Here is a 25,101-nt window from a genome sequence, read left to right as displayed (position 1 = left end):
AATCCTGTGTTTGGTATTAATGATCAGATACATAGGCATTAAACTGCAAACAAAGTAGTATTAACTGCAAACAAAGATATGATAATGTATGTATAAATCTCATTGTCATTATTTCCTTCTTTAATATTAAAGTCAAGGGTTGCTTCCAGCAGTGGTATGGCTGCTGGGTTAGACTGGCGTAGATCCAACAAAGTAAGGTAGTTATGTGGAGTTTGTTCTCTCCTATTAAGCAGTTTAACAATACAACTTCTATAAAGGGTTAGCATTCAAGCAAGACCAATGCAATCATTGGGGTGTATACTTTCAGCTAAACCTTGAATGGCTGCTGATGCTGCATTTAATTCATAAATGTAAGGAGTAGGAAGGTGGCAGTGGCACTTAGGTTCTGCAAAGCCTGGTATGAAATTCCCGTCTTTGCCAGCCTGCATGGGCCAGTCCGCTTTACATAATTCCTGAAAGAAATCAGTGAGGTGGGTCTGAGAGCTGTCGGTGGTGAAGATGAGGCTGAAACTGAAGAGGAAAGAGGGCAAGACGGGATACATGAGGGTGATGGAGATCTTGGAGAGGCTAAATCCGTATGCTGGGAGTGCACTGCAGCTGTCAGTCTGCAAATGGTTAATCAAATAATGCTCTTAAGAAGCAGACAGTGTAATTTGTAATTTGCCTGCAAGGGGTGTGTTTACTTGTGTTAGTCTCATTTGTCTGTTTACAGTCTCTCTGGTGACAATGTAAGCAACAAGACAGCAAAGTCACTATGACGGCTAGTATGAGGTGAATGAGAAAGGTGATAAGACCAGTTGAGAAGTGACACAAATTTGTAGCCATTTTGGTGTCTTAAGTGGGTACAGTATTTAATTATTTTGGTGATGACTAGAAGTCATCATTGGTTTTTTTGGGTGTTTTTTTTTTTTTTTTTTTTTGAAACAGAGTCTCACTCTGTTGCCCAGGCTGGAGTACAGTGGCATGATCTTGGCTCACAGCAATGTCTGCCTCCTGGATTCCAATGATTCTCCTGCCTCAGCCTCCTGAGTAGCTAGGATTACAGGCACCCACCACCATGGCCGGCTAATTTTTGTATTTTTCGTACAGATGGGGTTTCACTATATAGGTCAGGCTGGTCTCAAACTCTGGACCTCAAGTGATCCACCTGCCTCAGCCTCCCAAAGTGCTGGGATTACGGGTGTGAGCCACCGCGCCCAACTGAAGTGATGTTGAAGTTAAAAATATTAGGTTAGTGGCAAGTAAAATTGGATTGAATTGAAGCATACCTTCACTTATTCTTATGGAAAATATTAATGCATGACTAGAAGAAAACAGTGTAACAATACTGCAGAAAGTGTGATAATATGTCTAAGTATAGTGAGAATCTGGAGAGAGGTTGAAGATTTTGTGTAATTGTGATTCTCCTCTGCTCCTCTCCTCTGCTCCCAGTAAGATTTGGACCATACACCTTTACCATTAATTTTGAAATTATTTTGTCCAATAAGTGTTTCTGTGTCCATTGGCCACAATGTCCTGTTGGGAGATAGTGTTGTCATTTAGTTTAGTGCTTGCCTTGTAAGATATAATAGTTGCATTACGTCCTTCCTTATCTTTTGTGACCATTAAGGTCAGTTGATTAAGATATAAGTGGGGGCTGCTTTCGTTAAGTCTTTCTCTTTGATTTAAATGGAAACATGCCAGGTTAAAAGCTTATGGGAATGTACTCATTTTGTCTAAGGTTTTTAATTCTCTTTTTAGTAGTCTGTTCGGTCTTTCTCTATACCCCACTGCTGTCAGATTATAGGGTAGGTAATATTTCATTGTATATCCCATCAATCTGCCAATGCTTTTGTTGTCCTTAATGTAAGATGAGTTCCCTGATCATGTTCAGTTATTTTAGGGGTTCTATAGTAGCTGCCCAATTTTTTAAGGGTGAGATGGTTTATTTAGCAAATGGGTGGCTAGCTGCTATTGCTGCACCAATTCCTGTATATGTATCCATCATCGTTACTGCATATTTTTGTGGATAGGAGTGATTTAATGATGCTATAAAATCCATCTTGAAGCGGAAATTAAAGACATCAGGTATATATTACCATGTATCTATGAATTTAGCATATCTATATTTGTCTAGGTTAGTTTTACATTGCTGACAATTAGCTTTGGCCTTTTTAATTTGGTGCCATGTCACTTTTTGATTTCTGTCTGATAGTCACCTATACATTGACTGTGTGCTTAAATGTCCTTTTTGCTTATGTAATGGTAGGAGTGTTTGTGGAATGGTGTCTGGTGTCTGTTTAATTTTAGAGTCATATCTTGTTTCACTATAGTTACCAGGGTTACTTAAGGTTTCTCCCATTCACTATCTGATTTTTATCCTGAGTTGTGGAGGTGTAATGAATGTCTCCCTGAGTTGTCTGGATTTCTGTGTAGTTTTAATTTGGGTATGTTTTGAATATCAATGGTTAAATACTTCTTGTTAATGCATCTACCTGTTTATTAAATTTTATGGACTCTGAATTAACTTTTTGGTGTGCTGAAACATGTGCCACAAATATCTTAGTTCTGTTTGATAATTCATATGTTGCTCCCAGTAAGATTTGGACCATATACCTTTACCATTTTGTCTTCTTTTTGAAGTTAATTTTGAAATTATTTTGTCTTCTTTTATGTGGCTGCAGGGTTATGCCCACAAGTCTGTAAAAATGTAAATTTTATTTTGATTTTCTGAGTGCCTGACTGCTAGAACAGCTGTAATTAGTTCTGCTGAGAGTGATTGACCTGCCTCCTTCAGGACTGGTTGGTCCTGAGGTCTGAGTGCTGCTGCTGTCCATTGGGCCTGGCCTTGGGTCACAGAGGACTTTTTGTCTATAAACCAAGTGTTGAGTAAGAAGTTTGACTAGCCTGGGCCCAGTTTTCCTATGTTAGCATAAATTGTACCTACTCTCGGAATAAATGTTGGCACATCTATTTCTGTGTTGTGAATTTCTTCAGTGAGGAGACCTGGTTGACCCTTAAAGCCTGTGTCTCCATCCTGGATATACCATTTTCATGTGAACAGCTTTGAATCAATATGGATACATGTCAATTTTTTTTATTTTTCAGGACTCAGTTTTATTCCATGAAGGAGAGGCATATGGTATCTAATGGTAATATTGCTGTCGCCAGTCAGAGGCTCAGTGTTTTTGAGGGCTTCGTATGTAAGCCATATATATATTTTTTGTTTGTTTGTTTGTTTGTTTGAGAGACAGAGTCTCACTCTGTCGCCAGGCTGGAGTGCAGTGGCGCCATCTCAGCTCACTGCAACCTCCACTTCCCAGGTTCAAGCAATTCTCCTCCCTCAGCCTCCTGAGTAGCTGGGACTACAGGTGCACGCCACCACGCCCAGCTAATTTTTGTATTTTTAGTAGAGATGGGGTTTCACCATGTTGGCCAGGATGGTCTTGATCTCTTGGCCTCATGATCCACCCACCTTGGTGTCCCAAAGTGCTGGGATTACAGGCATAAGCTACTGCACCCAGCCCCATATATATTTTTCAAATGGGCTGTATTTGTTGTTAGAATATGGAAACTTTGTTGTCCAAAATCTAACCAGTAGGATTTAGAATCTGATTTCTTTGTCTATGATGACCATGTTCCATGTTCATTGCTCGTTGAAATTTCCAACCTAAGTTCTGAATCTGGAGACGGGTAACGTCATGTTTGGAATGTGGTGATGTAGTCTTTGAGTGTTTCAAGTGCTTGTGTTTGTTCTCGTCCCCATGTGAAGTCTTGGGATTTCCTAGTTATCTTATTGGTTTTAGGATGATGTTTAGGTAAGGTATAGGCTGTCTCCAGTATCCAAGGAAGCCTACTAGTCTATGCTTCCTGTTTATTTTCTGGTGCCCTACGGGCTTTTGAGCCATCTATCACTGTGGTCAGAATTTTTATCCCTTCTGATAACCACTGTACTCCTAAAACTTTGCAGTTGGTGTCTGGACTTGTATCTATATTAATAATCTATCTCAGTGATCTCAAGTGTGTTGAGATTTCTTTTGGGTAAGTTTTTCTTGGTCATTGATTACCATTGTAATGTCATCTATGTATAATATCATTAGTTTGTGTATTTTGATTGATCTATGTGTGATAATAAAATGGAGTGAGCTGTTATTGGACTATTTAAATATCCATGTAGTAATCTTTTAAATTGGTATTATTTGCCTTCCCAGGTAAAGGTAATATATTCCTGGTCTTCTTGGTCTATTGGTGTGGCAAAGAACATGTCTGACATGTCTATGGTTACAGAGTATTTGCTAGTTAGTGATCTTATTTATTTATTTATTTACTTATTTATTTATTTTATTTATTTCTTATTTATTATCTTATTTATTTATTTACTTATTTATTCTAGTTAGTGATCTTATTTATTTATTTACTTATTTACTTATTTTTGAGATGAAGTCTCGCTCTGTTGCTAAAGTCTCACTCTGTCGCCCAGGCTGGAGGGCAATGGCATGATCTTGGCTCACTGCAACCTCCATCTCCCAAGTTCAAGTGATTCTTTTGCCTCAGCCTCCTCAATAGCTGGGATTACAGGCATGTGCCACTAAGAGGTGAAGCCAGCTGGACTTCCTGGGTCAAATGGGGACTTGGAGAACTTTTCTGTCTTACAAGAGGTTTGTAAAATGCACCAATCAGTGCTCTGTAAGAACACACCAATCAGTGCTCTGTAGCTAGCTAGAGGTTTGTAAAATGTTCCAATCAACACTCTGTAAAATGGACCAATCAGCACCCTGGAAAATCGACCAATCAGCACTTTGTAAAAGAGACCAATCAGCAGGACATGGGCTGGGACAAATAAGGGAATAAAAGCTGGCCACCCCAGCCACCAGCAGCAACCCACTCTGGTCCTTTTCCACACTGTGGAAGATTTGGTTTTTTGCTCTTCACAATAAATCTTGCTGCTGCTCACTCTTTGTGTCCGTGTCACCCTTAAGAGCTGTAACACTCATCGTGAAGGTCCGCGGCTTCATTCTTGAAGTCAGCAAGACCACAAACCCAGCAGAAGGAACCAACTCTGTACACATCTTGGGGGCTTGTCTGGGATATTGCCACATGGTGAATACCATCGGACTCCTTTCACTTGCTATTCTGTCCTATTTTTCCTTAGAGTTCAGGGGCTAAACACCGGGCTCCTGTCAGACAGTTAAAAGCGACTAGCACAGCCACAGGGCTACAGACACGGGTGTCAGGCTTTCTGGGAAGGGGCTCTCTAACAACCTCTGAGTCTCCACAGTTGGGAGCGTTGTTTTGCCTGGAACCAGCTTCCACTTTTCCTGTACTTCCAAGCTGAGCCATTCAGCTCCGGAGTCCTGACAAAAAGTTATGCTCAGTCATGAGTGTAACTCTCAAAGTTATGTTGCCAAAGCGAGACTCACCCATCTATCCTATCTATCCTGACCCTTGCCTCCTGGGTCCTAATGCCTGTCAGGCAAACTTTCTCCCACCTCTCTTCTCCAAGACTAGTCCTGCTTCTAAAAACCACTCCTTGTCTCTGGTGCTTTTCTAGTTTCTCCTATAAGAATGATTTCTAGTATAAACTTCAGGACTCTGTTCCTTTCTTTAGGAACCCAGGCTCACCAATAAGACAGGCATAATTTTTGCCCAAAGCCCTGTTGTGGGGGAAACTATCTGGAATTTTAGGATCTCTCCTCAGAGGGATGCATTTCTATGCCTGAGAGTGTTATGGTGTTCAATTATCCCATAAATGGAGGAGCCAGTCTGTATCTGTGGTCTGTCTTTGGCAAAAATCTATTCTTAGTGTTTGTAATTCTGCTCTGGTGTATTCTCATCCTGAGGTCTGCCATTTCCATCATTACAATCTATAACTCTTTTTCTAGTTATCATAGGTCTTGACTTATAGATCCCACCTCCAACAGGGATCATCAGATTCTCCTAGGTCCTCTAGATGGAGGTCTTTAAGATCCAGGGCTTCCTCCTTAAAAGTTTCATCTGAAAGGGATTGACTTTTCCTTAGGATTCTGTGAGCTAGCTCTTTGCCTTTGTGGTGACCCCTGTCTGTCTGTAAGATACTTTGCATTAAAAGTGCAGGGATTTCTTCTTTGGGGGCTCTGGTAATTAAAAGCTGAATAATTTTCGGGTCCCTCAAGTCTGACTGTATGTCCTCAGGGGATCGTACGGAGAGTCTTTTCCTGGCTTCCAACTCTGTTGTGTACCAAGGATCCTCAACACTGGGTACTGCATTTGGGCGACAAGCCCTCCAGCATGCTCGCTTAAGTTTCTTTCCTAGGGCCCACATTATGAAATATTGGTAGCTATTTTATATAGTTTATCAATAATATATATTTCAGTTTCCCACTTTCACCAGCCATATGAGTGCAGGTTATGTAATAATTGACTTTCTTTGGGCTAAATTAAATATTTGTTTTGCTAACCATCATCTCATAAATTGAGACCCTGCTTGGTATGAGCCTTTCTGGCCCCACCAGCTTCCTAGCTTGGCATCAGTCAAGACCTTGTGAGCCATCATTATCTTCATGACCTGGGCAAGGTCCCCTGTCACCCAAGGTTTTCCTCGGGGAGACAGACTTTCAAGGTGAAGAGAGATTATTTCTTCTTAGAGAGGGTGGCAGTTTGTTTTGCCAAATGGCATGATTTGCAATTTCAGTTTAAGTGGGGACTTCAGCCTTAAAATCAACTAACTATGCCAATTATGCCAAGTAAGACAACTATGCCCATTGTGCCTAGTAAGCCAACTGTGTCAATTTTGTCCTGAGCTGTGCAAGGTTAGAAATAACCAGGTCCACACATGCTTGTGTCTTTCCACAATGTCAAGCTTTTATTGATGCTATTTCAATCACAAAATCCACGAGCTACATGGAGTTCCTAAGGAGGCAATTCTCCTTAGTACTTCCCATTGACTTGCAGTCAGAGCTGTGGGCACACAGACTCAAGTTACTTCACAGTCAGTCAACATTACACACCATATATAATTGTATACTTAATCAATATGTAAATGTTATAGGTTAAACATCCGACAACAAACTAAGTAACATTTAACATTAAGAGGAAAAAGAGACAAGAGAAAGAGTAACAAGGCAGTGCACAGAGAACAAAGAAGACAAAAGGAGTCTTGATCTGGGCCAGGTGGTCCGCTGGTCTTGAAAGGAAGTCTTAGAGGTGGCAGAGCCTTCGGGGTCAGATGCCAAGTTCTCATCACAAGTGACAGCAAGATGGTGCCAGTTAAGATGGCCATTTTGAGATACTGAAGAGCTAATCTTTGATAGTCAGTTTCCTCTGGTGAGAACTGATAGTGGAAGAGTGTCCTTATCTGGTTGGATGCAGTCTTTATTTTTTATTTGTTTATTAAACAAAACATCATATCTTTGTTGGCAAAGTACCTTATGAAATACAAAATGGAGTCTTTTCCTAAGATGGAGTTAGTTATGTCAAGGGTGCTCTATACAATATTTCTACTACTTTAAGAGAAGGGCATATGTGGAATGCTGGATCCCCAAAATAACACCAAAATAATCTATTGATCCTGCTGATAAGACAACGCTACCTCTGTGACATCTTACCAGCATCTTAGAGGGAAAGGTCGAAATGAAGAAATGTATTGAGATTTTTGAAGTCTGGTTTAAGGCAGGTCTCTCAGTAGAAGAGGGAGCAAGGGTTGGAGCTTGATTAAAATTAGATAAGCATCATGACATAATAGATTAGAATTGGTAGACGCAGCAAGGCAAAGATTTTGAGGAGAGGGTTCAAGGAATCTTGAAGTGTAAACTAAACTAACATTTGATGCCTTATATAGTTTCTCAATAATATATATCTCAGTTTCCCACCACTTTAACCAGCCATATGAGTGCAGGTTATGTAATAATTGACTTTCTTTGGGCCAAATTAATTATTTGTTTTGCTAACCAAATTCTTCTCATGAAGAGTTAATGAGTCATTTAGGAAGTTCCAAGGATCAACAATAAAGTTATCAGCAATTTTTAATTTCTTGAGCAAGAATTTCCTAAAGGAGTTTGCTAATGAAGAAATTTAACTTATATTCACATAAGCTGTGAGATGTGGATAGTTTCGATTCTCGTTGTGGTTTTCAATTAAAAAAAGAAAGAAAGAAACAGGCTAGGTGCAGTGGCTGTAACCCCAGCACTCTGGGAGGCTGAGGCAGGTGGATCACAAGGTCAGATGTTCAAGACCAGCCTGGCCAACATAGTGGAACCCCGTCTCTACTAAAAATACAAAAATTAGCCAGGTGTGGTGGTGCACTCCTGTGATCCCAGCTACTCAGGAGGCTGAGGCAGGAGACTTGCTTGAACTTGGGAGGCAGAGGTTGCAGTGAACCAAGATCACACCACTGCTCTCCAGCCTGGGCAACAGAGCAAGACTCCGTCTCAAAAAATAAAAATAAAAATAAAAAAATAACAGAAAACCACACAATTTTTCATAAAGAAAAAGATGCCTCATACATACATGTTTTTAAAAATTTTGTAGCTGAGTATGGTGGCAAACACATGTGGTCCCAGATACCCTGGAGGCTGAGGTGGGAGGATTGCTTAAGCCCAGGAGGTCGAGTTTGCAGTGAGCTGAGATCATGCCACTGCACTGCAGCCTGGGCAACAGAGCAGGATCCTGTCTCAAAAAAAAAAAAAAAAAGAAAAGAAAGAAAAAGAAAAAAGAAAGAAACAAAGAGAAGAGAAACCACAAAGTTGCATTTTTGATATTTATTATATATAAATAATATAAATTATTTATAAAACTGAATACAAATATATTTATACACACTTATTGAGGAGTGAATAAATTAATTAATTAATGGAAACTCTAGACAGGGAGGAGAAGTTGACCAAGAAGCTACCTCTGTCCCCTAGGCTTCTCCTTCCACTTTGAGTACTAATATTTAGTGTTCCCATCCCCATCACTACCATGCCCAGATTTCCCTGAGTACAGTTTACAATTCTAGCTCAAGTTGAAACAAAAATATCCTTTCTTTTGGATTCCCTTAGCATAGCTAAGCTAGGCAAGAATTTTAGAAATTATTGCCAGCTACTTAGAAAACATTGGGAGAATTGAACAAAGAAATAGCCCCAACATTCAAACAAAAAGAAGGACACCTACAATAACCAATGGTATGTACACTCACACCAATCAGTGCTGAGTCAACAGAACCATCTATTTACTTAGTGAAAATTCCATCACTGTTTCTTCAGGGCAGCATCGCTGATACTACTCTGCAACGCACACACTCTGATTTTCTGATGTAATTCCCAGAATATTCCATATCCACAAGAAGAAGTTAAGGCTCCTTTGCTTGGCACTCAAGACCTAAACAATCTGTACCAGTTTACTTTTCTGGCCATATTTTCTTCTCCCTTTGCCCAGTACCTTCTTAGATGCTATCCCCAAACTCTTTGCACAGTGTTACTCAAAAGCTAGGACAAATAGGACCCCTCTGTGAAAACTGTCCCCTTCCACCCCCACTCCCCCGTGTCCCCATTGCAGCCATAATCTCCAATATGATGGTATTTGGAGGTAGGGCCTTGGGGGTATTAAAAGGTAAGCTTAGACACATAAAAAATTTGAAGCATTTATTTGAACAAGCAGCAATTCATGAATTGGGCAGCACCAGAGCCCAAGCAGTTCAGGGCTCTACCGAGAGATCACAGGGGAAACTTTTGTAAGGTGTTTATAGAAGCAAGACAAAGAAAATACTTAATTGATTCAAGTGGAAAATCCCTAGTTAGAGGATAGTTGGCAGTTTCTGATTGATACAGTTGCTAGTTGGCGGTTAGCTGGTGATCTCTGATTAGTTAAGTTTTGTTTTACTGTTTACACTGAGTTAGGCTTCAGTTTGCTGATGCAGAAACCCAAGGTAGTAGAGCTGTTTCAGCCTAATGGCCTCCCAAGTAATGATTTTAATGGGGAGGTAATCATAGTTAGATGAGGTTATGAGGGTGGATCTATCATTATGGGACTAGTGGCCTTATAAGAAGAGATACCAGAGAGCTCGTTCTTTTTGTTTCTCTCAGTTATGGGAAGATACAGTGAGAAGGTGGCCATCTGCAAGGCAGGAAGAGAACCCTCACTGGAACTGGACCATGCTGACACGTTGATCTTGAACTTCGAGCTTTCAGCACTGTGAGAAATACAAGAGCTGATTAATACATGAGGCTAACTCTGCACGTTTGCTCTAAGCCAGGTTGTAAGTTCGTTGAGGCCCAGGAGGCTGGCACATGCTGCAATACATGTTAGTTGAACTACATTGACTTGACTTGGTTTGGTTTCATTTAGCTTTATGAAGCCTGCCACTTTGCACACTCCTATGGTATTGCTATACTTTTAACCCCTGTGGCAGCTTTTTAAAATTGCATTTACGAGGATGAAGTAATGTATTTAAAAAGTGGAAGAAGAATAAGAACATTTTAAAAGTTTAAGTTCCATGAGAACTACTCTGTATCAAAGTTGTATTCCTCTTGCTTCTGGTTTCCACACAGGAAATAAATAGAATCTTATTTTAAAATAGATATTTTTAAATATTCCATTTCTCACCTAATGAAGTAAACCTACCTCCCTACCTATAGACAGTTGATCCTAGATGTGAGAAATTGATCCAAGGAAGGAGAGCAGATTCCATTTTATGTGCCTTGAGATCCTTGAAGGCTCTTTCTCCTTTTCTTTCAGATAGCTAGGACTGAGGGGTGTGTGTCAGACAATGGGGAGCCTTCCACAACTGGCCAGTGTTTCTTATTGTGAAAAAATGATTTTTACCATGTCTCTTATTCCCCCATCCTCTTTCAGGAACTCTTGACTGTTTTCCTGGCCAGGGTGATCAGACATCACCTGGGGCTGTGGAGGAAACTGATCAAATATTGAGTGGATCAGATATTGAGGATGGGGGTTTCTTGCACAACTGACTTAATAGAGCTGTTTGCTAGAACTGGATTTTACAAGGAAGTGCACAGATCGGCCTAGTAGAAGATTTGGAAGCCTGACTGAAGTTTGGCCAAGCAAAGAATCCTTGTCAATTTCCATAACATGCTGCCTTTTGTTATCAGTGAAACTTTATTTATTTTATTGAGACAGAGTTTCAGGCTGGGATGCAGTGGCACAGTTATGGCTCACTGCAGCCTCGACCTGCAGGCTCAGTCTTTTTTTTTTTTTTTCAGAGGTGGGGTCTCGCTCTGTTGCCCAGGCTGGTCTTGAACTCCTATGCTCAAGTGATCCTTCTGCCTCAGCCTCCACATGTGCTGGGATTACAGGCATGAGCCACCATGCCTGGCCTGAAATTTAATTTTAGCAGGGCAGGTGCTGCCAAGTGCAATTATGAAGCAGCTTAATGTAGGAGATGGATGTGTGAAGAAAATAAATAGGGAGAGAAAAAGAAGATACAAAATCAGTGCCAATGTCTAGACTTTACAGATGTAATGATTATCTATTTATGTATCTCATAAGAGCAACCAGGTATATGTGGAGAAAGATCCTGGTTATCTTCCTTAATATCACTCTAATTGATTTCGGATGATGCCAAAGGTTCTAGTTTCCTTTAACAATGCACTCTGGAGCTGCTATCCACAATAACTTGTCCCAAAGGGTTTTTTTTTTTTTATGATAATGACGTTGGTCTTACTTTGCAGATTTTGATTTTCAAGGTCTAAGGCCATGAACCCCCCATCTGTCCTTAGGCAGCCAGCTTTGTTCTGTAAGCAAAGTTATGACTCACACAGAAAGGCTTCCTGTGGGTGAAAAGGAATGTGTCGCTGATTTCAGTGGAACAGTGGGGACAGAGCTTGATACTGGATGTCAGAAGACCTGCATTTGAATTCCAACTCTGCTTTTTACTGGCTGTAAGAAGTAACTTTTTTCAGCTTCAGCTTTAGCATCAACAAAGTGAGCAATATAAAGACTAACTCCAAGGGACCAGGTGAAGGCTTAAGAAGACAATGTATGTGAACTGCTCATTGTAACTCTATAGTGTTTTAAGAAGCTAAGTTTTTGGAACGTATTATATGTTGAAAGTAATGTGGGTTTTAGACCTGTATACTTAGGTTGCTTAATCTTTTTTAAGCCTAAACATTTTCATGTGCTAAAGATCAGACACAGGAAGAAAGAGAGACAGAGACAGAGCTATTATAGCCTACTTTTGTAGGTTCTTATGAGGATTAAGAAGGATAATATATGAACAGTGTCTGGCAAAAACCTCAGCAAAGAATGGGCTTCTGTCTTCCTATAAAATTACAACTCTTCATTAAATTAATAAACCATTAGTTACTTGAATTTTTAAATAAATAAGAAATGGAAGAATTGCCCACACCCAAGTTCTATCAAGTCATATCCACATTCACCTTCCACTGTTATTCATCACTGCCATCTCTTCCAGCTTAATACAGTTTCTCTTCTTGAGTCCTTCTTGGCCCATCAAGGACCTGTAACTGTGAAACACCAGGCCCTCAAGCTAGTATCACAAAAAAGCTCTGGAGATTTATGGCTGACAGATTTGTATTCTCATGACTACCTGACACTCAAGACTATGACACAACTAACAAAGCGTCTTTCTGAAGATTTCATGAAAGAAGAAACACATTTTTGTTCTAGGCACTTAGGTGAAACAGGCAAAGAAAGAAATTCTAAATTCATCACATATGCATAGCTCCCTCACCACGGGGCTTCTCTATGTATAGATCATATAACCCATCCCACTTAAGGTATAGATTAGTTAGTATTGTCACACTCTCCAACCAGTTTCAAGCTCTTGGGAAAGGATTCTCTAGTTGGCAATGAGATAACGTGAAAAGTGAAGGAGCTTTCTAAAGTCATTCAATCTTGGCTCCATTCCCTGAATAGCTCTGTATGGTCTTGGGCAACCTACTGAACCCTTCTGGGCTTTAAATGTCTCATCTGTAAGACAGCAACCATGCCCACCTTTCAGGATATCAAGAGGACTAGAGAAACCTGAATGGAAATAGGCTGCATGGAAGAGGCAATTTCACAAAACGCCTCCTCCATTTTAGAACATCTTTGTCCAGACACTAAAGGTGGAGAGAAAGGTACATCACTTATGCTTCAGTGGCGATGTGTATGTGGCACTCCTGTGATGAGATCAGCCCCTTCATCCAAGGTGGCCCCTTGTGACTGCCCTTCCTCAGGGTCTGGAAGTGTCCATGCAGCCTGTGGGTTTTGTATGGAGTCTCTAGACTCAGACTATCTCACTACCTGTCACTTTGCCATATGAAACACTTAGCATATTGCCCTTCATGAAAACCATTTCATGGGACCTCTCTGCTACATTTCTGTAGATTCTACTTTACCCCCATAAAGTAGAACGTTCTGCTCTTGGGAAAATCGTTACAAGATAACATCTACTATCTTTCGTCCAGCTCCTCACTTACTCTTCCCTGAGGGTGGTGGAGTGTTTTATCTGATGAAATCAGAAAAAGGAATTGTGTGCACTTGGCACAGCCTCTTTTGGATTTGCTCACTCTCTCTCTCTGAGAAAGAATGCTATCTTCAGGTTGCACATACTTTCCACCCAGGTGACCTGCCTCTGAGAGGGAGTCACAGTGGTCCAGTTTCACCTGACACTGGTGGGCACATTCATTCCATGGGGGCATTTGATTGAGTCTATAGACAAAGACCAAATTACCTTCTGCGGTTCAGCTTTGTCAGAAACCAAGCTGATATTTTGATTTTCATGTGCCTGGCGTCTGTTACTCAATTCATTATCAATTTAAGAAAGGAAGAGCAGTCCCGCTCAACTGCCAGTAGAGGGTGATAAATACATGTTGACTATTAATTTTATGTTTGGTTTTCCAGAGATTTCCATGTGTATGAACATACATTATATTTTGCCTAACATGAAATGAGTGTTCTTTTGTCAAACAAGCTCTGGTACTTGTAAAATAGAGAAATACTAATGGCGTGAATTTAACCAGTTTCGTATCTACCTTTCATCCATTTGTACAGGCACACCTCATTTCATGATGCTTCACTTTATTATTGCAGTTCACAGACTTCATTTTTACAAACCGAAGCAGCCTTGAGTCAAGTAAGTCTACTGGCGCCATTATTCCAACAGTAAGTGCTTACTTGAGTATCTGTGTCACATTTTGGTGATTCTCACAATATTTCAAACTTTTTCATCATTATTATACCTGCTATCATTATCTCTGATCAGTGATCTTTTATGTTATTATTATAATTGTTTTGGAATTCCGTGAACTGTGTCCATATAAGAGGGCAAACTTAATCGATAAATGTTGTGTGTTCTGCTCCACTGACCAGCCGTTCCCCCATCTCTCTTCCTCTTCTCGGGCCTCCCTACTCCCTGGGTAGGAGGGAGATATAAGGATATTAAAATTAGGCCAATTAATAACCCTACGGTGACTTCTAAGTGTTCAAATGAAAGGAAGAGTCTCGCATCTCTCACTTTAAATCAAAAGCTAAGTCGATTAAGACATAACTAAGCCTAGCAAGGAAAGAATGTCAAAAGTTGAGACAGGCTGAAAGCAAGGTCTCTTGTGCCAAATAGTTAGCCAAGTGTCTTTGTAAAAGCGCTTGAAGGAAATTAAAAGTGCTGCTCTAGTAAACACATAAATGATAAGAAAGCAAAGCAGCTTCATTGCTGATATGGAGAAAGTGTTAGTGGTCTGGATGGAAGATCAAACCAGCCACAACATTCTCTTAAGCCAAAGCTTAATCCAGAACAAGGCCCTTACTCTCTTCAATTCTATGAAGGCTGAGAGAGGTAAGAAACTTGCAAAATAAAAACTTGAAGTTCACAAAGATTGGTTCATGAGGTTTAAGCAAAAAAAGTCATTTCTGTAACAAAGTGCAAGATGAAGCCATGCTGATACAGAAGCTGCAGCAAGTTATCCAGAAGATCTAGCTAAGATCATTGATGGAGGTGGCCACACTAAACAATAGATTTTCAATGTAGATGAAACAACTTTATATGGGAAGAAGATGCCATCTAGAACTCTTCATAGCTAGACAGGAGAAGTCAATGCCTGGCTTCAAAACTTCAAAGGACAGGCTGACTCTCTTGTTAGGGATGAATACAGCTGGCGACTTTAAGTTATAGCCTATGCTCATGGGTCATTCTGAAAATTCTAGGGCCCCAAAGAATTATGCAAAATCCGCTCAGCCTGCTCAGTAAATGAAACAACAAGGCCTGGATGACAATAAATCTGTTTGTGGCATGGTTTACAGCATAAATATTTTAAACCCACTGTTGAAAACTACTACCCAGAACAAGAAAAAAGATCCTTTTCAAAATAGTACTGCTCATTGACAATGCACCTGGTCAACCAAGAGCTCTGATGGAGATACACAAGGAGATTCATGTGTTTTTTTCTTGTCTGCTAACACAACATTCATTCTGCAGCTCATGGATCAAGGAGTAATATCAACTTTCAAGTCTTATTACTTAAGAAACACATTTCGCAAGGCTATCGCTGCCATAGTTAGTTATTTTCTGATGGGTCTGAACAAAGGAAGTTGAAAACCTTCTGGAAAGGAATCGTCATTATAGATGCCATTAAGAACAGTCATGCTTCATGGGAGGAAATCAAAATATCAACATTAGCAGGAGTTTGGAAGAAGATGATTCTGACCCTCATGGATGACTCTGAGGGGTTCAAGACTTTAGTGGTGAAAGTCACTGCAGATATGGCAGAAACAGCAAGAGAACTAGAATTAAACATGAAGCCTGTAGATGTGACTGAATTGCTGCAATCCTATGAGAAAACTTGAATGGATGTAGAGTTGCTTCTTGTGGATGAGCAAAGAAAGTGCTTTTTTGAGATGTAATCTACTCCTAGTGAGGATGCCCTCAATGTTGTTGAAATGACAATGGATTTAGGTAGAGTTTTACATAAACTTAGTTGATAAAGCACTGGCAGGGCTTGAGAGGACTGACTTCAATTGTGAAAAAAGTTCTACTGTGGGTAAAATGCTGTCAAACAGCATTGCATGCTATAGAGTAGTCTTTTGTGATAGGAAGAGTCAATCGATGCAGTAAACTTCACTTTGTTCTTATTATAAGTAATTGCCACAGCCACCCCGATATTCAGCAACCACTACCCTGATCAGGCAGCAGCCATCAACATAAAGGCAAGAGCAAAAACATTAAGACCTGGTGAAGGCTTAGATGATGGTTTAGCTTTTTTTTTTTCTTTAGAAATAAAGTATTTTTAAATTAAGGTAGACACATTGTGTTTTAGACACAATGCTATTGTACAATTATATTACACAATGTATATTGTATAGTGTAATGTAAACATAACTTTTATTTACACTGGGAAACCAAAAAACGTCATGTGACTTGATTTATCATGATAGTTGTTTTATTAATGTGGTCTGCAGTCAAGCCCACAATATCTCTGTACTTCTTAAGTGCTTGGAATAATGCCTGGTATGGATTAACAGAACCAGTTCTAAAGCCGGGCTGCCTGACTCTGTCATCTACTCAAGCCCTGTAGGTCTTGTTTCCTTAACTACAAAACTGGTGCAATAATACTTACCTGTGGGTTATAATGATGCATAAGTGAGATAATGTGTGCAGAGTTTATTGTAATCCTTCAAAGGTTAGGGTCAGTTTCAGCTGTAATACAGACCCCAAAAGAGTAACATTAATAGGATGAGAGGTTTTTTTTCCTTCTATCTCCAAAAAGGAGATTGGAGGAAGGCAAGTCTGACATGGCAGCTGCATCCTTTAACAGAATCTAGGTTCTATGAAAGAAAATAAATTTTCTTTCTGAGGAATGGTAGCCCCCTTTAATGATCAGGCCCAGGGAAGCATTGAAATGCAGCAGCTGTAACCTCTCCCTCCCCTTTGAGCTAGATAATTACCTCTTGAAGCCACTTGCTACGTGGGCTCTGGACTAACTGATGCCAAATAGCCATAAAATACCATATGGTGGCCGGATGCAGTGGCTCAAGCCTATAATCCCAGCACTTTGGGAGGCTAAGGTCAGCAGATTACCTGAGGTTGGGAGTTCAAGACCAGCCTGACCAACGTGGAAAAACCCCATCTCTACCAAAAATACAAAATTAGCCGGGTGTGGTGGTGCATGCCTGTAATCCCAGCTACTCGGGAGGCTGAGGCAGGAGAATCGCTTGAACCTGGGAGGCGGAGGTTGTAGTGAGATGAGATTGTGCCATTGCACTCCAGCCTGGGCAACAAGAGCAAAATTCAGTCTCAAAAAAAAAAAACAAAAAACCATATGCTGGACATCACAGCTCACACCCTATAGTTCGACAATGCATAAACCAATCACCAGCCAATGTTATCTCTGTAAACCAATGAGAATTCCAGTCAAGCAACATTTTTATCAGCATACTCTTCGTCCCCCTTTGCCTTTAATACCCTGCTTGTAACAAAGGCCAAATGAGCATTCCTCAAGGCAACTTGAAGTGTGTCCCAGGCAGTTGTCCTCAACCTTTGCCCAAATAAATTATCTACATTAATTTTTGCATTAGTTTCTTTCTTTAGGTTGTTGTCTCTTTCTATTCTGCTGCTTTAACCACGCTATCTCATAATCCCAACTGGCTGCTTGAGCTCCAGCCATTACATTCACATTCCAGGCAGTAGAAAGGAAGAAGTGGTAGAGGAGGGTTGAAACAACACTTTGCTGATTTCTTGGTTTACTAAGAAATGTTCTCTTAGAAAACTCAGTTCCCCTTGCTTGGTTGGCATTAGAGTAGATTTCTCAACTATAATTTTACTTCCTCTAAAACTTACTAGGAATTTTTCTGCACTGATCATCAGAACTAAGTATAGAGTTTCATGAAACATTTCCCACAAGCTGTATTAAAGATTTACTAACAGTCTTACAATTCAACTTTTAAATAGGAAGCTTACATAAGCATTTTGCCACATGTATATATGACAAGTTATGTATGTGTATGTTAGTGTGTGTGTGTGTGTGTGTGTCTGTGTATGTGGAGAGACAGAGAGGCATGTTGCAGTCTATGGACTTGTAGTGTGTACTTTTAGCATGTACATTTTATAGAGGCTGCTCTCTAATAATCTTAACCTTTTTGGGTCAGAAACCCACTCTAGGATCTGAAAGAAAGCTTAGAACTCTTCTCTGCGAGAATGTACATGAAAACATATACTCCAAATTATAGTCATAATGGATTTTATTACATTGGAAATGTATTTCTTTCACAAAAATTATAGAAAACATATTTACAATAATTTGTGACACCAATAAATGTTCAAGCTTGGCAAATGGTTTTAACAATGGTCTTTCCTTTTCTCTCAACAAAAGAGAAAAGTGCTTGAAGTTCAATTTTGTGCCTCCAGAAGGCCTCTGCACAGTCAGTGAGTTTCTTAAAGTCTGCTCTCATTTCTTGACAAAAAACCTCTCAAAAAATGGTGATTCAAAGCCCCAATTCTAATGAAACTGATGACTCTCACAACAGTAAACAAGACTTCTTTCAAGATTTCCGCAGAGTACTTGAAATTTTTTAATGAAATGCGAGGCCTCCTCACTCCCTCCCCGGTCCCCAGGCATTCTCCACCCCATCATTCTGTTTTAACCCTTTCGACGTTGTAATCATCCTATGAAATCATTGTATTTGTCTGGTTAATAAATTTATTACTTTGCTTAGCATTTATCTATCTCTGCCACTAGAATGGAAGTTCCCCTGAGGCCATGCTATAGCCCAATGCCTGTAGCTGTGTGCAGAGTTATTTGTATTCCCATGAGGATCATCACTCACTGGCCCGCTGGAGCCCATTGCACAGGCCACCGAGAGGCAACTGGGCTCATCTCTCCTTGACTCCATGTTCAGAGAAATCAGCAGTGCCATATGAAATCATATCGGAACCTGAGTCAAGAGGAAAAAACAGGCACCCCTATATAGTTATCAAAATATCCTGTCATGTGGTAAACCAAGTGGAAAAAACTAAGTATTATGATAAAGAACAAAAACAGGCTGGGCATGGTGGCTCATGCCTGTAATCCCAGCACTTTGGGAGGCCAAGGTGGGTGGATCACCTGAGGTCAGCAGTTCAAGACTAGCCTGGCCAACAATGGTGAAACCCCATCTCTACTGAAAATACAAAAATTAGCTGGGTGTGGTGGCGCACATCTGTAATTCCAGCTACTCAGGAGGCTGAGGCATGAGAATTGCTTAAACCTGGGAGGCAGGCATTGCAGTGAGCCGAGATGGTGCCACTGCACTCCAACCTGGGTGACAGAGCAAGAACCTGTCTCAAGAAAAAAAAAAAAGAAAAAAGAAAAAAAACCATGATTAGTCAGGCACAGTGGCACACACCTGTAGTCTCAGCTACTGGGAATGTTGAGGCAGGTATATGGCTTGAGCCCAGGAGTTCTAGGCCAGCCTGGGCAACATAGCGAGACCCCATCTCTTAAAAAAAATTAAAAAACAAACAGAAGACCATGATTATGTATAAAGTCCTGCATAAGTAAATTAGAGATATGTAGAAATATAAATTTGCCCAATTCAATCTGTTCCCATGCCATTGTCAACTCTCATAAAACCCCCTGTTGGGTAACTCAAAAGCCACTAAGACTGAGGAGCCCCGGGCTGACTGGAAACAACTGTTGCTATTACACAATCATGTGGGTCCAAAAACACAAACAGCAGCCCATCTTTAGTCCAGGTTTTGATACTTTGCTTGTCATGGATTTTTTGCATTGATTTTGGTTTTTTAGAATATTGCATTAAAACCTTAGTCCTCATGATTACTGAGATTGTCCTAGCCCCAGTCTTGGCACTGAATGTCAGACAGTTTAAAATAGGCCACTGTGGGAGCATTAATCCCCTGGAAACTGGCAAGGGCTGCTTATCAGGACTCCACCCCACCTCTCCCAAAGAACTGATTGTTAAACTTTATTTATCAACAGACCACTGCCAACAATCCTCATTGTCAACATTCCTTATACCTTATCTTCTATCTCTTCTCTGAGTGTTCATTTCCTGTTCTTGCTATAACTGATAACATGCATTCCTTTATGGACATTGCTTCACCTGCTGTTCTCTTAAAAATTGGCTTGTTTTTCTTTGTCCATCCTCATACCAATGATCCTAAAAGTAAGGTAGATATTCTCTTTGGATATTGCAGTTCTTAGTTTATTTTTTGTCAATATCCCAGATACTTTGAAGTACTCAGCATCAAAACTATACACGCTACTATTATTTTAAATGACCTTAAGGTCACGCTCATTCATCAGAGATTTTATCGCATTTTGCTACCACTTTTGTAATCATTCTTGGGGACTTTCCATATCCATATAATTCTCAGTGACTTTGTTATCTCAGTTAATGTACCCCCTCAATTGTTAAGAACTTTTCCTCTTTTTATTGTCATTACAAACAAATCTACTACCATTGAGTTTCAAATGTAAGCAACATATTCTGACCACTACCTCTTACTTTTCCATCTTGTTCCCTGTAACGCTCATCCTTTATCAATTCTTGGACACCGTTAAGATCTCTGATCCACTAATCTTATCTCATTTTACTGTCTGTCACAATCTTCCTGGACAATCAACTTCTTCTTGTCCCTCTTTATCCAGTTAAGATGCTGTAATTGATCACAGTAGTTACTCCTTACATTTATGTTTAGCTGGCAAATCATCTTTTTCTGTTCCAATCAATAAAGAGGATCAGAGACAGTCTGCATTCAGATAGAACAGACAATAGTATGCATTTACAGCTTCATCCCAAGGCTAGGTTAGCTTTCCTACCTATTGTCAGAGTTCAAAGATATCTAGACTATCTGGACATCCCACATTGATCCATCATGTTCATAACATGATGCTAACTGGATTATATGAGCAAGAAATGGGTAGCACATTGGACACTTTGGTAAGAAACATACTCCAGGGGGTGAAATAAATCCTATTAAGACTCAGGATGTATGTCACACCTGTAAACCTTTAGGAGTCCGGTGGTTGGCACTTTCTGGGACATTTTCCCCAAGTACAAGAAAGGATAAATTGCATCTCCCTATCTAAATCTAACTGTCATAAATGAAGATGGAAGTATAGCTCTCGGTAGTTCTCTTCAAGCCCTGGTGGCAGCATATTTCACACTTGTGAATACTGCTCCAACTCATATCCTAGATGTCACCAAGGCAGCTAGCTTTGGGTGAGGCCCAGTGGAAGAAAGAGCTCAGCAGCCAGATAAGGTTGCAATGCTGCTCGGGCCATAAAACCCAGCAGACCCTATGGTATCAGTATCAGAGTACCAATGGTGGGAAAGGATGTGTGTAGAACTTATGGAAAGCCTCAATTGGGAGAATCACAATGAAGACCTAGAACTCTGGAGCAAGTCCATGCCATTAGCAGCAGATCATTTAATGTCTTTTGAAAAACAACTTTTGGTGCGCTACCAGACCCAGATAGAGGCAGAGTGCCTGATCACAGGACAGAAGTGACAATGTAGCCACAATTCACATCATGTCCTAGGTTCTATCAGACCCCCCAAGTCCATAGGTTGGTTAGGCTCAGTAACAATGCATCCAAAGCAGAAGTGTATATCCAACATCAAGCATGAGCAAAACCAGAGGGCACAAGTAAGCCGTGTGAGCAGGTGACTCAGAGCCATGTCATCCACTGTTGCACCAGCACCTCTCCATCGCTTTACCTGAGTGGTGGTGCAGGAGATGCCTTATAACTAGATAATGGAGGAGGAAAAAGCCTGAGCTTGGTTTCTGAGTTGGTGAATTGGTTATGTGGGTGCAAGTCAAAAATGTATGGCAGCTACACGATGGCCCACTTGGGAATAACTTTGGAAGACAATGCCGAGGTGAAGTCCTCCCAATGAACAGAGCTTCAGGCGGTGCACTTGGTCATCAGCTCAAGGGCAGTGACCAATGTCTTGGCCAGTCTCTAGAAAGAAAGCCTCATATAATTGGAGATTTTTTTTTTGAGATGGAATCTCACTCTGTTGCCCAGGCTGGAGTGCAGTGGCACAATCTTGGCTCACTGCAACTTCCACCTCCCGGGTTCAAGAGATTCTCCTACCTCAGCCTCCCGAGTAGCAGAGACTACAGGTCCCCACCACCACACCCAGGTAATTTTTTATATTTTTAGTAGAAACGGGATTTCACCATATTGGCCAGGCTGGTCTCGAACTCCTGACCTTGTAATCTGCCCGCCTTGGCCTCCCAAAGTGCTGGGATTACAGGCGTGAGCCACTGTGCTGAGTCTGGAGACTTATTCTCTTCACCTCTGTAATCCTAGGGCCAAAAAGAGTTCCTGTTGATATTAAATGGTGAATGCTTGTGGGATGAATGAATGAATTGACTGAATAATTGAATGAATGCACCTCTTCCATAAAGGTGCCAAACTTGCTAATACCACAGGTTCCTCACCTGTGCACAGAAATCTTTTCTTCCAGGAGGTTTGCTTAGCAAAGTAAATTTTCACCATCTCAAAGGTAGCCATGGCCCTAGCAGTTTCCAAAAGTTGCTCCCAATATTAGAATGCTTCATGAAAGGCATGGATCTGGCCATCAAAGAGGAAAACAGGAGCTGGTGGCCAGAAAGTTCAAGATTCTAACATCGGTCGGAACCCCGAGAGCTCGCCAACAAACAGCACAAGGCAGTGTGGAGCAACACGCTGTTTTCATGAGCGCCTGGGTGCTGATGGGCTGAGGCCTAAAATGGTGTCAGCCCCAAATGAGGATGGGGCAGAGGTTTTATAGTCTCCTGTAAACAGGAAGCGTCCCAGTCTGATGTAACTGCTCTGTGGTACCCCCACGGCCTCTCTCTCCGTCTTCAAGGGGTATGTGTCTTCCGGCCAGCTCTCTTCCTGCTTCTGCTATCTTGCTGACGCACACTGCTGGCGCAGGTGACCTTGTGCCTTGGCACTGGACCTGAGAAAGGAGGAGTTATTCATTCCCCCAAGCTTTCGGGACCTGGGGAAAGTCTTTCATTCCTGTCTATTTGGTTATAGAAAAAGGGAAAAGGGATGCCTTTTTAAATAACTACTTCAGGCATGACATAGAGGGTGGTGTGGGCACCTCGGAAAAAAGAAAAACTTAATTTTGAGGTATTTTTGAGAGATGGGTTGGTATCCGTTGTGTCGTTGTAGCAGGATTGTCTGGCGGTTGACTGTAGTTTCAATAAGACTTTTAATGGCTTTTATTATCAGTGGGATAATACAGGGGAGAAACAGGAGGAACCCAATGATGAAGATTACTGCCCCTACCAGCGTTTTAAATCCTCCTAAATGAGAGAAACACCTTCCTAGGTTTGTCGGTTCCCATCCCTTCCAGGTTTGGACTGGTACATGGGTTACTTTTCTGATGTTTGAAGTGATTTCTAGAACTGCTTTTCTGTTACCGTCTATGTTAAGACAGCAATTGGAGATATTAAACTTACCACAGACCCCACCTTCTTCTGCTAATAAGTAGTCTAGTGCCAGCCTGCTTTGATAAATTGCCGTGCACATTTGGTTTTGTTGTTGCGTGAGCATTTCCAGGGCTGAGGTGGTTTGGTTAGTGTTTATCTCTAGAACAGCCTGTAGTCTAATTACTCTATTTAGCATATATATGGGAGTGCAATAACCATCCTCAGCCCAAGTGGCAGGACCGTAATACTTGATGATCCGTTGTGGAGGCCCCTCATCCTCTTGCCATCTTTGGCTTCGACCTACCTTTAAGGATCATTTTTCTTTGTTTAGTTATCATACACAGGGACTCCGAGGGTGTTGCCTGCCTGCTTTGGAAGTAAAAAGAATCCAGGTTTAATTGTTCCTAGGAAGAAAGTACCTTGCCAGCGATAAGGTGGCCACAAGTAAGCCTGGGTTCCACATATCCAAAGGAATCCATCGGGGGCAATCCACTGTAGGCTGGTGTTCATAAGATTGTCCCATAGTGCACTTAGGCGGGGTATGTGGCATAAGGGTTAGTGGTGTTTGTACAGTTCCAGGCCCTTTTTGACGAGACACGATTGAGGTAGCTTAAGTTAGGAGACCAGGCTCCGTGGGGTAACCTTGGCCACCACTCTGCTGTGGAGGTGTTGACTGTTAGGGTTTGGTGACAGGGACTTTCACCTATGGTGCAATGGGTTTTATTAGTCTACTTGCAGTATGCACACCATCCCTCTTACTGGGTTGGTAAGTGTCCAGGACTGCGGGTGTTCCTGAGGACTGAAAGTGAGGCTGGAGTCTTGGGATGCTAGTAAGTAGGGGAGAATGTCTATCCCATACCACAGCCACTATTCACTCATACGAGCTCCCCCACATACCCAGCAATTGCACGCATTCATGGTAAGCACGATGCGTTCTCCTAGACGTACAAACAGGTTTTTTTCCTGGCTTGGGAAGGGATACGCCTGCTTGTAGTTTTGTATAAAGGGGTGGAAATACCATGGGTTATTTTGGAGGGGAGTTGTTGGCTTTGGCCTTTGCTTTGGCTGTAAGCTGTTCTCTCTTTATGTCCTCTAGCACTTGAGTGTTTACTCCCCATTGTCCAATTTTGGTGAAGCAAAGCCACTGCTTACGTTTTGGACATATAGCCCCACTACAACTGCCAGATACTCTACTCCTAGATTTTTTACTTTATAATAACTTTTCCCTGATTCAACACTTTCCTTGACTAAGGTTCCATAACAGGATTTTTCTATGTGATTATGGTAAGTAAAGGACTGTTGCATTTTTCCTCCATAGTGGAAAGACTGATAACACTCACGGCAGCTTGGAGGGGCTGCTGTGGATAGCAGGGTGGCTACTGACAGTATTAGGATTGTGGTGAGGGATATTCTTGTATTAAGACCTTTGGCTGGAAGTGAGGCACAGCAAGTGGTTGGGTAGATACAGGCCATCTCTGGAAGAAAGTGATTAGTCTTCCTCATGTTTAGGCTTTCTAGGGGGTTTTTGGTTTTAAGAAAAATTTGGGGGTTAATTTAAGCTTGGTAGGAGAAACTGGCCTGGAGGACCACTTAGCTGTTAATGTTTTAGAGGAAGAAGTAGCCTTGGGGGTGAGCTTGACCCTGGTGCAATGGATCCAGTGGGGGAGTCCTTGGACTCTCATTGCAGTTGGTGTGCTGAGTACCACAGTGTAGGGGCCTGTCCACTTCAGTTGTAGCTTTTTGCGAGCATCAGGTTGGCAGATAAACATGTCTGTGCCTGC

General features: G+C 41.2%; 1 pseudogene; it reads right to left on the bottom strand.

The window, feature by feature from the left end:
* Window positions 1–266: 266 nt before the first annotated feature.
* On the bottom strand, window positions 267–24,793 carry LOC112621687 (annotated as a pseudogene).
* Between the last annotated feature and the right edge of the window lie 308 nt (window positions 24,794–25,101).

The sequence above is a fragment of the Theropithecus gelada genome, chromosome 3 (assembly GCF_003255815.1).
Source record: "Theropithecus gelada isolate Dixy chromosome 3, Tgel_1.0, whole genome shotgun sequence".
In the NCBI taxonomy this organism is placed as follows: domain Eukaryota; kingdom Metazoa; phylum Chordata; class Mammalia; order Primates; family Cercopithecidae; genus Theropithecus; species Theropithecus gelada.
The sequence above is the reverse complement of the archived record's forward strand: the minus strand, read 5'-3'. Positions and strand labels throughout refer to the sequence as shown.